Source organism: Erinaceus europaeus, chromosome 14 (assembly GCF_950295315.1).
Source record: "Erinaceus europaeus chromosome 14, mEriEur2.1, whole genome shotgun sequence".
Taxonomy (NCBI): Eukaryota; Metazoa; Chordata; class Mammalia; order Eulipotyphla; family Erinaceidae; genus Erinaceus; species Erinaceus europaeus.
The window spans coordinates 45,396,879-45,411,810 of NC_080175.1; positions in this window are offsets into that span (position 1 = coordinate 45,396,879).

Genomic DNA, 14,932 nt, shown 5'->3' on the forward strand with positions numbered 1-14,932 from the left:
CCATGTAATAGTCTGGGCCCCTTTGTCAAAGATTAGATGTCCATAGGTGTGGGGCCTCATTTCTGGGCTCTCAATTCTATTCTACTGGTCAGTGTGTCTATTCATGTTCCAGTACCAAGCAGTTTTGATGACAATGGCCCTATAATACAGTTTGAGATCTGGGAGTGTGATGCCTCCAGTTCTGTTCTTTTTTCTCAAGATTGTTTTGGAAATTCTAGGTCTTTTCTGGTTCCAGATAAACATTTGTAGCATTTGTTCTATTCTCCTAAAAAATGTGCTTGGGATCTTGATGGGGATAGCATTAAATTTGTAGATGGCTCTGGGTAATATATTCATTTTGATGATGTTAATTCTTCCAACCCATGAACATGGAATATCTTTCCACATCTTTGTGTCTTTTTCAATTTCTTTGAGTAGTGACTCATAATTTTCAGTATACAAGTCTTTCACTTCTTTGGTTATGTTTACTCCTAGATATTTTATTGTTTTTGTTGCTATAGAAAAAGGAACTGATTTCTGGATTTCAATTTCTTCTAACTTAGTGTTTGCATAGAGGAATGCCACTGACTTTTGAATGTTAATTTTATAGCCTGACACATTACTGTATTGCCTGATGATTTCCAAAAGCTTCTTGCTGGATTCCTTAGGTTTTTCCATGTATACTATCATGTCATCTGCGAATAGGGAGAGTTTGACTTCTTCTCTTCCAATCTGTATCCCTTTAATTCCTTGCTCCTGCCTGATTGCTATGGCAAGAACTTCCAACACTATGTTGAATAGTAATGGTGATAGTGGGCAGCCCTGTCTAGTACCTGATCTGAGGGGAAATGCTTCCAGTTTTTCACCATTGAGTATGATGTTGGCTGTAGGTTTGCTATATATAGACTCCACTATCTTCAGGAATTTTCCATCTATTCCCATTTTTTGTAGTGTTTTGATCATAAAGGGATGTTGTATTTTGTCAAAGGCTTTCTCTGCATCTATTGATATGACCATGTGGTTTTTGGTCTTGCTTTTGTTGATGTGGTGGATCACATTGATTGATTTACGTATATTAAACCAACCTTGCATGCCTGGGATAAACCCCACTTGGTCATGATGAACAATCTTTTTGATATACTGCTGTATCCGGTTGGCTAGAATTTTGTTCAATATTTTCGCATCTATGTTCATCAGAGATATTGGTCTGTAGTTTTCTTTTTTGGTTGTGTCCCTGTCTGCTTTTGGTATCAGGGTGATGTTGGCTTCATAGAAGTTGGCAGGGAGTATTGCAGTGTCTTCAACCTTCTGGAAGACTTTTAAAAGTAGAGGTATTAGTTCTTCTTTGAAAGTTTTGTAGAATTCATTTGTAAAGCCATCTGGTCCAGGACTTTTATTTTTGGGGAGGTTTTTGATAACTGTTTCAATTTCATTAGCTGTGATGGGCCTGTTCATGTTATCCACTTCCTCTTTACTTAGTTTTGGAAGTTGGTAGGTATCTAGGAAATCATTCATTTCTTCCAGGTTCTCTGGCTTGGTGGCATATAGTTGTTCATAGAAGCCTCGCATGATATGTTGAATTTCTGCAGTGTCTGTTGTGATTTCTCCTCTTTCATTTACTATCCGATTTATTTGGGTCTTCTCCCTTTTTTGTTTTGTGAGTCTGGCTAAAGGTTTGTCGATTTTGTTTACTCTTTCGAAGAACCAACATTTACTTTCATTGATCTTTTGTATGGTTTTCCTATTCTCAATGTTATTTATTTCTGCCCTAACTTTAGTGATTTCTGTCCTTCTGGTTGCTTTAGGATTCCTTTGTTGTTCTTCTTCTAGGTCTTTAAGATGTGCAATCAGGCTGTTTCTTTGTGCCTTTTCTTGTTTCCTAATGTGTGCTTGTATAGCTATGAACTTCCCTCTTAGGACTGCTTTAGCTGTGTCCCAAATATTTTGATAGCTTGTGTCTTCATTTTCATTGAACTCTCGAAACATTTTGATTTCTTCCTTGATTTCCTCTTTGACCCAGAAGTTGTTAAGAAGTGTACTGTTGAGCTTCCACATTTTGGGACTGTTACTAATCTTTTGTTGATTGTTAAGTGTTAGTTTAATTCCACTGTGGTCTGAGAAGATGCTTGGGATGATTTCAGTGCTCTTGAATTGGCTGATGCTGTCTTTGTGGCCTAACATATGGTCTATCCTTGAGAATGACCCATGTGGATTTGAGTAAAATGTGTATTCCAGTTTCTTGGGATGAATGACTCTGAAAATGTCCAATAGTTCTAGTTTATCTATCTCTTCATTTAGCTCCCTTATGTCTTTACTGATTTTCTTCCTGGATGATCTGTCAAGTTGAGAGAGTGGGGTGTTGAAGTCCCCTACTATGATTGTGTTACTGTTACTATATTGCTGTAGCTCTTTCAGTAGAAGTTTGATGTATTTAGATGGCTTCTCATTGGGTGCATAGATATTAATAATTGTTTAGTCCTCTTGATTGACTTATCCTCTGAGCATTAAGTCGTGTCCATTCCTATCTTTTTTAATCTTATCTATTTTAAAGTCTATCATGTCAGATATGAGAATAGCTGTTCCTGTCTTTTTTTGTGGGCCATTGGCTTGTATGATAGTTTTCTATCCTTTCACTTTAAGTCTGTTTTTGTCTTGTTGAGTTACGTGAGTTTCCTGTAGACAACATATTGTTGGGTTGTGTTTTCTGATCCATCTTCCTACTCTGTGTCTTTTAATAGGTGAATTCAAGCCATTGACATTTATTGATACCAAAGATTGAAGATATTTTAATGCCATTCTTGTAGAGTTTTAGAGTGTTTTGTTATATGTCCTATTTGTGGTGGTCTGGTTGTTTATAGGAGACCTTTCAGAACTTCTTTCATGGCAGGCTTGGTGATGGTTGCTTCCTTCAACTGTTGCTTGTCTGAGAAGGTTCTCATGCTTCCATCTAGTCTGAATGACAGTCTAGCAGGATATAGTATTCTTGGCTGAAAGCCTTTCTCATTGAGCACTTGATAGATATCTTGCCATTCTCTTCTGGCCTGTAGTGTTTGTATGGAGAAGTCTGCTGCTAATCTTATGGGTTTTCCTTTGTAGGTGACTCTTTGTTTTTCTCTTGCAGCCTTGAGGATCCTTTCTTTATCCTTATTCCTTTCCATTCTAAATCTGATGTGTCTTGGTGTCTTTCAGTCTGGGTTAATTCTGTTTGGGACCCTCTGGGCTTCTTGAATCTTTATGTCTTTGGTGTTGTCTAGACTAGAGAAATTTTCAGCTATTATGGCCTGGAGAATGCTTTCTTCCTCTCCTTCTCTTTCTTCCTCTGGTAATCCAATAATGCGTATATTGTTTCTTTTGAAGTCATCCCATAGGACTCTGTTGTTGTTTTCAGCATCTCTTAATCTCTTTTTGAGATCTCTTACTTCTTTTTTAGTTGTCTCTAATTCATCCTCAATCTTGCTAATTCTGTCTTCAGCCTCATAGATTCTATTCTCTCTGCCCTCTACTGCTTTCTGGAGTTCATCTATTTTGTTGCCCTGCTCTGATACTGTTTTAGCTTGTTCAGCTAGTTGCCTTCTTAGCTCAGCGATTTCAGCTTTCAGCTCTCTAATAACCATGAGATAATTAGAATTTTCTTCCATATTCTCATTTGTTGTTCCTGCATTTCTGATTACAATTTTTTCAAATTCTTTACTCACTCCTATTATTTCCTTAGCTAATGTTTGGATGTTGAACTCGTTGTTTTGTGCTTCACCCTCTGGAGGACTTTTAGCTGGACTCTTGTCCTGGTTCGAGTCTCCAATATTTTTTCTTGTTGTTTTAACCATTTTATATATTACGTTATGAGTTCCCTTTATCAGTACTTTTCAAATTATTGATCACTATTGCCTGGATTGACTTGTGTCTAAGTAATTTAATTAAAGGTTTTACCGTGGTGGAAGTTAACAGTTTTTTCAATCCCTGAGTTGGAGCTCAGTGGTGTAAAAGCCTCTTTGTTTTTCTTCCCTGTAGGCTATGGGAGCCTGAGGGCTTTTAAACTATCAATAGGCTTCTTCGCTTAATCACTGACTCCTGACCAAGAGATAAAGCAGGTTGTGGCAGAGATAATCCAGTGGTTATGCAAAGAGACTTTCACAGCCCCTCAGCTATGCCACCGAGGTATAGGTCTTCTCCTGAGTTTCCCCGTTAGATCTCTGTCCCCTGGTGTCCCTCCCTGTTGCTGCTCCAGATTCTGAGGGTAGTAGCAATGGAGACTCAGAGTTGCACTTGGTGAGTCTCTGGGGAGTCCTTTCCTCCCTTCAGCTGTCCCCTTGTTGGTGGAGCAGACTGGAGGTGGTGTCTCCACTGATAAACTGTTGAACTGTTAGCAGTCACTTAATCTCTCCTTAGGCCCCTCTCTCCTCTCTGTCACCAGCCACGTGTGTTTGTACTCACGGGTGATTTACTGGGTTCCTGTGGTCATTCTAGTCCTGTCTTGTTTTGGTCCGGTGGTCTCCTTTGGTATTCCCAGTTGATCCGGGAGAGGAGAGGAGAGAAAGCAATCTGCTGCTCGTAGCTCCGCCTCCGGAAGTCGAATCCCCTCTACTCTTTTTTCATGAGACAGTTTCTCTGTCTCTGGGACATTTTGCTCTGGGCCACACCTTGGTTCCTCTTGACCATGACTGTAGCTCTTGGAAGATGTGCAGGGCCCCCTCCCAAGGAGACCCAGGAGATTTCCCCTGGGATTTCCTCGCCCCCGCCCCCCTGCTATTTTGATCAAGTATGCCTCTGCATTACAAGCTTGGGAGCGGTTAACACCCCCCAGTAGAGCAGCCTCAGCCCCTACACCTCTTTTCGTTAAACTCCCCACCCACTTCCCACAGTGACGCTGGTGAACCAGGCAGGGCCCTCACTTCCTCAGGGCGGCTCCACTCTCCACTCTGCTCCTGTCTGGGGTCATGCCCCGTAGTCCACATGCATGAGGGCTGCTGTCTCTCTTGCTCTCTGGTGGCACCAGCAGTATAAAACAACTTTATGCTGTCCTTCTAGCTTTAAAGGTTGTACCTGGATGCTTTAATCTATTTTTCTGACAGTACCTACTTTGTTAACCTCCACCTCTGATCCAGCTGACTTCCATTCCCTGACTTATGTCAACCTTAAAAAGTAAAAGGGGGAATATACCCTCCCCCCAAATCCAGCTGACAAAAGCTTTAACTACATTAAACCTCTTTAATATTTGCAAAAATCTGAACCAACCTCCTATTATTCTTCATTGGCAAACACCATCCACCCTCCCAGCTATTAAGGTTATATGGAGAGACCCCCTTGATAAAATTTGGAAATGGCCTAATCCCCTATTAACCATGGGATAGGTTTTTTGTTTTTTTGTTTTGCATGTGTGTTTCCGCAGGATTACTCAAAAGCTGTCTGGCTTCCTGCTCGCCATGTCTAGCAATACCCGCATGATGGCGCTGCTATCCCTGAGGAACAAAAAACACTGCAAGAGGACTGGTTTCAGGATGCATCCCAGGACCCATAATACGACATGGCGGGATCTGAAAAATCTGGTTCACAGAGCCCTCCCCCCCTTCTCTGAATATCTTATGCTATGACTTGCCAGTTGTGTTTTGTGAGTGAGTGAGTTGAATGGTCAAAATTTTTGTATGACCCATTTTGCTCAAAGTACTCTGAAACTTAATTGACTTTATATAAAAATGCTGGATGCAGCCATGACTTCTGGAGATGTCCAGAAACAACCCTAAAAAAAGATTTTTTTCCCTCTTCTTTTCTCTTCCTCTTTTGATTTTTTTACATCTCGGTATAAATGTGAAACGTTTAGTCTTAAACTGTGTGAGTAGAGATGGTTCAACTAAGACAGTACAGATCTAAATTCGTGTTTAAAATGATATGTCTTCATAACAAAAGTTTTTCTCCTCCTGTGTGTTATAGACTACATGTTATGTGTGTGTTTCAAGTTTGGTAAACATTAACTTTATGGTTAAAAGTGTAACTTTGAAGCTACATTCTTACAGGCAGAGTTAAATGAAGGCATTTTCAGTACTATTCATATAAAGGTAAAGTTAATTTGCTAAAGTAACTGAGTATTTAAGGTAAAAATCTAAATATTTAATGTGACAATTCATCACCTCCAAAATTAAAATACAAATTCTCTATAAAGGACATTTTTGGAGGGCCTCCAAAAGTGCCCTGTGAACTATCTTATGGAAATTAATACACAACAAATCTGGCATCAATCTGACATTATGAATGTTCTAAAAAAAAAAAAACAAACATTGTCACTAACATGTGTTAACTGTCTAAGTAACCTGAGTTTGTTTAAAGTCTAAGGTACAAATTAGTTAAAAAATCAATATATCACTAACATGTGTTAACTCTCTAAGTAAACTGAGTTTGTTTAAAGTCTAAGGTAAAAATTAGTTAAAAATCAATATATTTTAACTAAATCTGGTCTGAAGATCCTGCGCACACCTAGGGTGTGTCTCCATCTTATGGGTGTAACAAAAGGTAGAAAAGATGCTATTGATATGTAAAGCTCTCATATACCTTCTCAATTAAAGAGGTAGAACCAGCCCACGTGAGTGATAGATTACACAGTGGTTATGCTAATGATTCTCATGCTTGAGGCTTCTAACAATGGTTCTTCTCTTTACCTGTCCACATTTTATTGAGCTTAAATTGTTTAAACAACCTTAAAATCATACTAAAAAGGCCTTCCAAAAGTATAAAGGTACTTAAACCAATTATAATCATTGAGTTATCAATTATAGTAAACTTCTAATTTGTTACAAGTTTTTTTCTTCACAAATAAATGTTTGCAGCTATGTCAAGCCTTCACATGAAGAAGCATCTGCTCATATGGTAAATTATTAAACTATATAAGAACTCCCTCCATATACAACTTATGTAAATTAACAACAACATTCACATATTTTTCTACACTTAACTGGTGTATCTCGTTTTGCCACTATAGGCCTGCCTTTGTCAGCCAACAATTTAAAGACTTTTCCCCTTTATAACATTACCCATACCACAGACATATCTTACAACCCCAAAGATAAATGGTTGTTGAGAAGGCTCACCAAACAGTTAGGCCCAATTAAGTAAAGAAAAAAAGGGGGATACATCCTCCCAATATTCAGTTGTCTAAGGCATTAACTACATTAAACCTCTTTTAATATTTATAAAAATTTGAACCAGACACCCTGCTAACCATGGGAAGCAGATTTGTATGTGTTCCTTTCACAGGAATCCCCGGAAATCCATCTGGACCCCTGCACACTCTGACATCGCCCACTAGATGGCACGACTACAGTGTTCCCCCTGAAGCCAATGATGTGACCTGACATGATCTAAAGAACCTGATTCACAGACTCGAAGGACAGAACTTTCTTACTGCCTTTCTCTTGCCCATTGCTGTCTGCCCTTCTTGCTTCTGCTTCACCTGTCACATTTTGGCGGTTCAAGCTTACTCTCTACAGAAAAACAAAATTCTGGTGGCTGTCTTCCCCCATCAAGATAAGACGTGTGACAATTCTTCCCCTGGTCATTGGCATTGGACTGACGCTTCTATCAAACTTGCAGGTGGACCTTTGGACACTCCCTTTACGTTGCTGGGTTTCTCAAAGACTGACTGCAGCAGTCCATGGACTTTGCAGCCAGTTGTCTTGGGACTCTACAGTGCCAAATAGCCCCTTCGCCTGGTAGGCCACAAGCCCCTTTGCCTGGCAAGCCACAAGCCCCTTCGCCTGCAGGCCCTGCCCATCCCTGTCTTTTTAAATTTTATTTATTTTAAAGTCTATCATGCCAGATATGAGAATAGCTGTTCCTTTCCTTTTTTGTGGGCCTTCGGCTTATATGATAGTTTTCCATCCTTTCACTTTGAGTCTGTGTTTGTCTTGTTGAGTTATGTGGGTTTCCTGTAGACAGCATATTGTTGAGTTGTGTTTTCTTTTTCTTTTTCTTTTTTTTTAAATTAATTAATTAGGGAGTCGGTGGTAGCTTAGTGGGTTAAGCGCAGGTGGCACAAAGCGCAAGGACCAGCGTAAGGATCCTGGTTTGAGCCCCCGGCTCCCCACCTGCAGGGGAGTTGCTTCACAGGTGGTGAAGCAGGTCTGCAGATATCTATATTTCTCTCCCTCTCTCTGTCTTCCCTTCCTCTCTGTCCTATCCAACAACGATGACATCAATAACAACAACAATAATAACCATCTCAACAATAAAAAGCAAGGGCAACAAAAGGGAAAATAAGTAAATAAATACATTTTCTTAAATTAATTAATTTATTTATTCCCTTTTGTTGCCCTTGTTGTTTTATTATTGTAGTTATTATTATTGTTGTCATTGATTTTGTCATTGTTGGATAGGACAGAGAGAAATGGAGAGAGGAGGGGAAGACAGATGGGGGAAAGATAGACACCTACAGACCTGCTTCACCACTTGTGAAGCAATTCCCCTGCAGGTGGGGAGCCAGGGGCTCGAACCGGGATCCTTAAGCTGGTCCTCGTGCTTTGCACTGCATGTGCTTAACCTGCTGCACAACCGCCTGACTCCCGGGTTGTGTTTTCTGATCCATTTCCTACTCTGTGCCTTTTAATAGGTGAATTCAGGCCATCGAAATTTATTGATATCAAAGATTGAAGATATTTTAATGCCATTTTTGTAGAGTCTTAGAGTGTTCTGATATATGGCCTATTTATGATGTTCTGACTGTTTATAGGAGACCTTTCAGAACTTCTTTCAGGGCAGTCTTGGTGATAGTTGATTCTTTCAACTGTTGCTTGTCTGAGGTTTTGATGCCTCCATCTAGTCTGAATGACAGTCTAGCAGGATACAGTAGTCTTGGTTGAAAGCCTTTCTCATTGAGCACTTGATAGATATCTTGCCATTCTCTTCTGGCTTGTAGTGTTTGTGTGGAGAAGTCAGCTGCTAATCTTATGGGTTTTCCTCTGTAGGTGACTGTTTTTTCTCTTACAGCCTTCAGGATCCTTTCTTTATCCTTATTCCTTTCCATTCTAAATCTGATGTGTCTTGGTGTCTTTAAGTCTGGTTTAGTTCTGTTTGGGACCCTCTGAGCTTCTTGAACATTTATGTCTTTGATGTTGTCTAGCTAGAGAAGTTCTCAACTATTATGTCCTGAAGAATGCTTTCTTTCCCTTCCCCTCTTTCTTCCTCTGGTAAGCCAATAATGTGTTTATTATTTCTTTTGAAGTCATCCCATAGGTCTCTGTTGTTTTTCTCAATATCTCTTATTCTCTTTTTAAGATCTCTTACTTCCTTTTTAGTTATCTCTAATTCATCCTTGATCTTGCTAATTCTGTCTTCAGCCTCGTTTATTCTATTCTCTCTCCCGTCTACTGTTTTCTGTAACTCATCTATTTTGTTACCTTGTTCTGATACTGTTTTAGCTTGTTTAGCTAGTTGTGTTCTTAGCTCAGCTATTTCAGCTTTCAGCTCTCTAATAACCTTGAGATAATTAGTGTTTTCTTCCAGGGTCTCATTTGTTGTTTCTGCATTTCTGATGACAATTCTTTCAAACTCTTTACTCACTCCTGTCACTATTTCCTTAAATAGCATTTTGATGTTGACCTCATTATTCTGTGCTTCAACCTTTGGGGGAGCTTTTTAAAATTTCTTTATTGGGGGATTAATGTTTTACATTCAACAGTAAGTACAACACTTTGTACACGCATAACATTTCTCAGTTTTCCATATAACAATACAACCACCACTAGGTTCTCTGTAATCCTTTTTGGACCTGTACTTTCCCCTTGGGGGGACTTTTAACTGGAATCTTGTCCTGGTTCATTTCTCTGGTATTTTAAAAAAAATATTTATTTATTTCCTTTGTTGCCCTTGTTGTTTTCATTGTTGTTGTAGTTGTTATTGTTATTGATGTCATCGTTGTTGGATAGGACAGAGAGAAATGGAGAGAGGAGGGGAAGACAGAGACGGGGAGAGAAGGATAGACACCTGCAGACCTACTTCACCGCCTGTGAAGTGACTCCCCTGTAGGTGGGGAGCAGGGGGCTCGAACCAGGATCCTTAAGCCAGTCCTTGCGCTTTGTGTGTCACGTGCGCTTAACCTGCTGAGCTACCGCCCTACTCCCTCTCTGGTATTTTTTCTTGTTGGTTTAACGATTCTAAATATTATATTATGAGGTCCCTCTCTTAGTACTTTTCAAATTACTGATCACTCTTGCCTGGATTAACTTGTATATAAGTAAGGTACTTAAAGAGTTCACAGATGTGAAAATCAACAATTGTTTCAATATTATTTCAATCTCTGAGTTGGAGCACAGTGGCTGTTAAAGCCTCTTTTGTTCTTTTTCTTCCCTGGTCTTTTGTAGGCTTCTTAGCTTAATCACTCACTCCTGACCAAGAGATAAATCTGGGTGGCGGGAGAGATAGTACAGAGGTTATGCAAAAAGGCTTTCACACCCCCAGGATCCAAAGCTCCAGGCTCAATTCAGCTTTTCTGCCAAGTCAGGCAGCACTGCTGGGCCCTGTGAGTTTCTAAACAAGTCCTATTTATAGTCTGTAGGTTCTGAGATCAAGAGAACAATGTGCAAAGGCTCCCACTATACAGCTCCACTGCTAGGCCAGTGGGGTGTAGATCTCCTCCTGAGTTTCCTGGCCAGTTCTCTGTTCCCAGATGTCAGCACACGGCCTCCCCCCTGCTGCTCCAGTCTCTGAGGGCAGTATCAATGGAGACTCACAGTTGCATTTAGTGAGTCTTAGGGGACTCTTCTCCTCCCTTCAGCTGTCGTTTTGTTGGTAAAACAGATTAGAGGTGGTGCCTCAACTGGTAAACTGCTGTACTGTTACCAGCTGCTCAGTCTTTCCTTAGGCTCCTCTCTGGCCACATGCCACACATGTTTGCACTTACCTGTGATTTGGTGGGTTCCTGAAGTCGTTCTAGTCCTGTCTTGTTGCTGTCCCAGGTTATCTCCTCTCTTTTTTCTTTTATTTGATATGACAGAGATAAATTGAAGAGGAGATTGAGGGAGAAGGAGAGAAACATGTGGTTTACCTCCACTGCTCTCAAAGCTTCTCTCTCTCTCCATCCCCTGCAGGTGGGGGCTGGGGGCTTGAACCTGGGGCCTCACACTCCTCCCATGTGATGCTCCAGAAGATGAGCTCTCCCTAGAGAAGGGCTTTGCCTGACACAAGCATCTTTTCTCTGAGGTCACATTCTCTCACCAAAGTTGTCCAACAACAACAGCAATAACAATAACAAGAAGGGCAACAAAATGGAAAAACTGGCCTTCAGGAGCCCCAGTGATAACCCTGGAGGCAAAAGAAGAGGAGTGTGACCAGAAGCGTTGTTGAGCAGTGACTGTCCTGCATCATGGTGGCATATCCCCTGCATGGATGGATCAGTGTCCTGTTAGTGTAGACACTTGAGTTACCTCCAAGGTTTGGGAACAAAGTGCTGCTAGGACATCTAGAGTGTATCTTCTGGGTCTTTGACCTGCAGTGGCATTGATTCAAGAATGAAGCGACCCCACCCCAGTGGATCTGTTATGGTAGTCTTGACAGGCTCATGGTGGAAACAGAGCATCACTCTGCCACAAGCGATATCGAGGATCAAACTCAGGACCTCATGATTGAAAGCCCAGTACTGTATCCAGTGTATGACATCCAGGACCATCATTTATTTACTTTTCTTCTCTCTCTCCCTTTCCCTCTCCCTCTCCCTTGTCTTCTTCTTTTGCCTCCAGGGTTATCACTGGGGCTTCTGAAGGCCAGTTTTTCCATTTTGTTGCCCTTCTTGTTATTGCTATTGCTGTTGTTGTTGGAAAGGACAGAAAAATAAAGGAGGGGAAGATAGAGAGGGGGAGAGAAAGATAGACATCTGCAGACCTGCTTCACTACTTATGAAGTGACCCCCACCCCCTGCAGGTGGGGAGCTGGACGCTCAAACTGAGATCCTTAGGCTGGTCCTTGCACTTTGCGCCATGTGTACTTAACCCGCTATGCTACTGTCCGGCCCCCACTTCTCTACTTTTCTAAGGTGTCTGTGTCCCTACAGATAGTATGCTTGAGGGTGGTCTCACCACTTACAGGGCAGGGGGGTGGGGGTGTCTTGAGGCATGTAGCCACATCACCTATGAGCCTGGGCTGCTTCTGGAATTCTCATCTCAAGTTTCCCCTTATTATTATTATTTATTTATTTATTAATGAGACAGAGAGAAGGAGAAAGAGAAGCAGACCGTCACTCTGACACATGCCATGCTGGGGACTGACCTTACAACCTCATGCTCAAAAGTTCAGCTCTTTTTCCACTATGCCTTCACTTCTGAAGCCTGAGCCCAGAGACTGACATGTGACTGGTGTGTGTGGGGGGTAGTGGGGACAGAAGGGAATCTGAGCCCTTGGTCATGCATGTGCATAACTTGGTCACATTTGCTGCCCCGGGGAAGGATGGGGAACATTCTCTCCAGCTTCTCACAGGAAGTCTTGGTGCTGGAGGGCTTGTACAGGGATTGAGGGAAGGCTCCCAGAAATCCCATCAGGCCAGACCTCGATAGGTCCCATGTGCTACCAGTGTTTCTGTGGAGTACCAAGGGAGCTAGGGTGTGGGTGGAAGCTAGGTTGTGGGCCCTCTGGGAAACTATGGGTTAGTGTTGCTCTGTAAAATGAAGGGTGTCAGGACACTTGACTATGGTTATAGCTGATGGGATCCTAACTTGGCATGGCTCATCTGGAACAGCTGCCAGAATTGCCAGGGGGCAATGCTGGCCTCAGGGCTGCCAGAGACGTGCAGATGCGGGCAGCCCCATGCCCGCTGACTTTGCAGTAGAAACTGGGTGAGGGGGACCCTAAGAACTGGGCACACTGGGCTTGGGGTGGACTTCTAGGAGCAGTGGCAGGCACTCACTGTGGTTCAGCAGTGCTCATACATTCATCTCTCACTGCCATCCATAGTTTCATGGAGTTTGCCCAGCAGTGCGGCCTGTGGGTTGCAGACCCAGCTCCTCCCCTCACCCCCTGGGGTGCATCCTCCTCTATCCATGTCTCTGAAGTCCAGCCTAGGGGTAGATGGCGGGGTGTCTTACACTGAAATCCTCCTTAGAGCTCAAGAGCTCACAAACCAGCATTCATGTCCCCTCCACTGTTGACTTCCATGTTTCCAGTGCCTTGGGTAGGTGGGAACTTTCTCACCTGACTTTTACCCCTGGATGATCTGAGACCCTGTGGCTCTTTGCCCTTCAGGGGATGCAAAGTCCCTCCACCCACCACCACCATGGACATATCAGCATGTCTCTCCTGAGGTCCCCAGTGCCACCACGTGCCCCCTGACCAGCTCCAGAGCAGACTAGAAACACCACGCCCCTCACTACACCTGTGTGCTTCCCTTGGGTGTCATATTGCAGCCCTGTCCAGTTCTGAATGGGGACAGAGGCAGACTCAGGGTGTCTGCTGGGCCTGGAGAGGCTTTGTTTAAGCTGTGTGTCCAGGGGGATGAGTAGCTTACGTAGGTCTGAGCAGGCTGCCAGACAGCTGCAGGAAAGGGAGCTGGGGGCCGGTACATGGCGCACTTCTGCTTCAAAGTGGGTGCCTAGATTGCGGGGGTCTCAGCTGCCCCCACAAGGCTTGTAGCACCTCCAAGTCCAGAGTAGTAGGATAGGGACTTGCTGATGACAAGCAGCAAGTCCCTGTCCCATGTTATTCAGTGAGCCCCATGTGACTGGGGGATGGGAGGCTTGTGCAGCCTAGGCTGGGGCATTTACCCTCCTGACCACTAAGAACTCTGCTGAGGCTGGCCTGTGATGGATTGTGGGGAAGGCAGATGTGCAGTCTGTGGGCCGGCCCTGAGGCTCCATCTGTCTACTCTCCTCTGCCAGCCTCCCTGCCTCACCTGCTACTTCTTGTTCCAAGCCCCTTGTTTATGGCCAGAGGGCCTAACATTGCCCAGGACTCTGTTGACTTTGGCCTTGGAGAATCAGTCCTTTGCTTAACATGTGTCCCCTGGCAGGACTGCCCTGCAACAGTGCTCTGGGAGGGGTGGGGTCAGGCACACCTGGAAAGAAGCTTCAGGAAACTGTGTCTTCCTTAGCCAACAGTTTATGGGGCTTCATGGGCTGTACTTTTGTGATAAGTGTGGCTTCAGCATCTTCAGTGCCTCCAGGGCCTGCTTGACCAATCCTTCCTGTCTCATGAGTGGGCGCTCCTGCACCTTGGGCTGATATGTACCAGGCTTATGCTGGACAACTGACTCAAGGTCAACCTGCTCTCCCAAGGGCAGTAATCAAACCCAAGAGGTCTGGTTGGCTATATTTAAATTTCAGATGAAATTTATCTGAAAGCCAAATTGAACTGTTTATCTGAAAGCCACATTCATCTGTTGTCCCACGTACTTTATCTGGTGACCCCATTGGGGTACAGGCTTTTGCCAAAAACCAGTATCAAGTCAGGTGACCTAAGCTTCAACTCTGTCACCACTGGTGTCATCGCCAAAGCTCTGCTGACACACAAACTCAACACTCATATGGCTGGACTCTGCTCCTATTGCCACCCCCTAGGAATCTCAGGATAGGTTCTGATAAGCTTAGCTGGGATCACATGCCACTCCAACATCCAATCACCATGATACAGGGGTGGAAGCACCATGATTGGTTTAGTCTTGGTCATGTGATGAGGCAGCATGGCGGCTCAGGTAGTAGTCATGTGTACATGCCTGCCCTTGGTGAGGTTGTTTTGAGTCCTTGTCTCTGAGGGACTACAGGGGTCTCCTTCCAGGGCTTTGTCTCCACAGAACCCAGTGGCCTTGACTTGGGTGCAATTGGTGCTGTGTGGTTTCCTTGCTGACCTGTGAAATTCCCAAGGGGACTAAAGAGAGGCTGCCCTGGGTATCACCACAGTTGGCAGTGGCCATGTAGCCCCTTCTAAGCAGGGAGCCACCACTCTGTCATGGGGAGCTCCAGACCTAGTGTGCTTTGCCCAATCAGGGTGT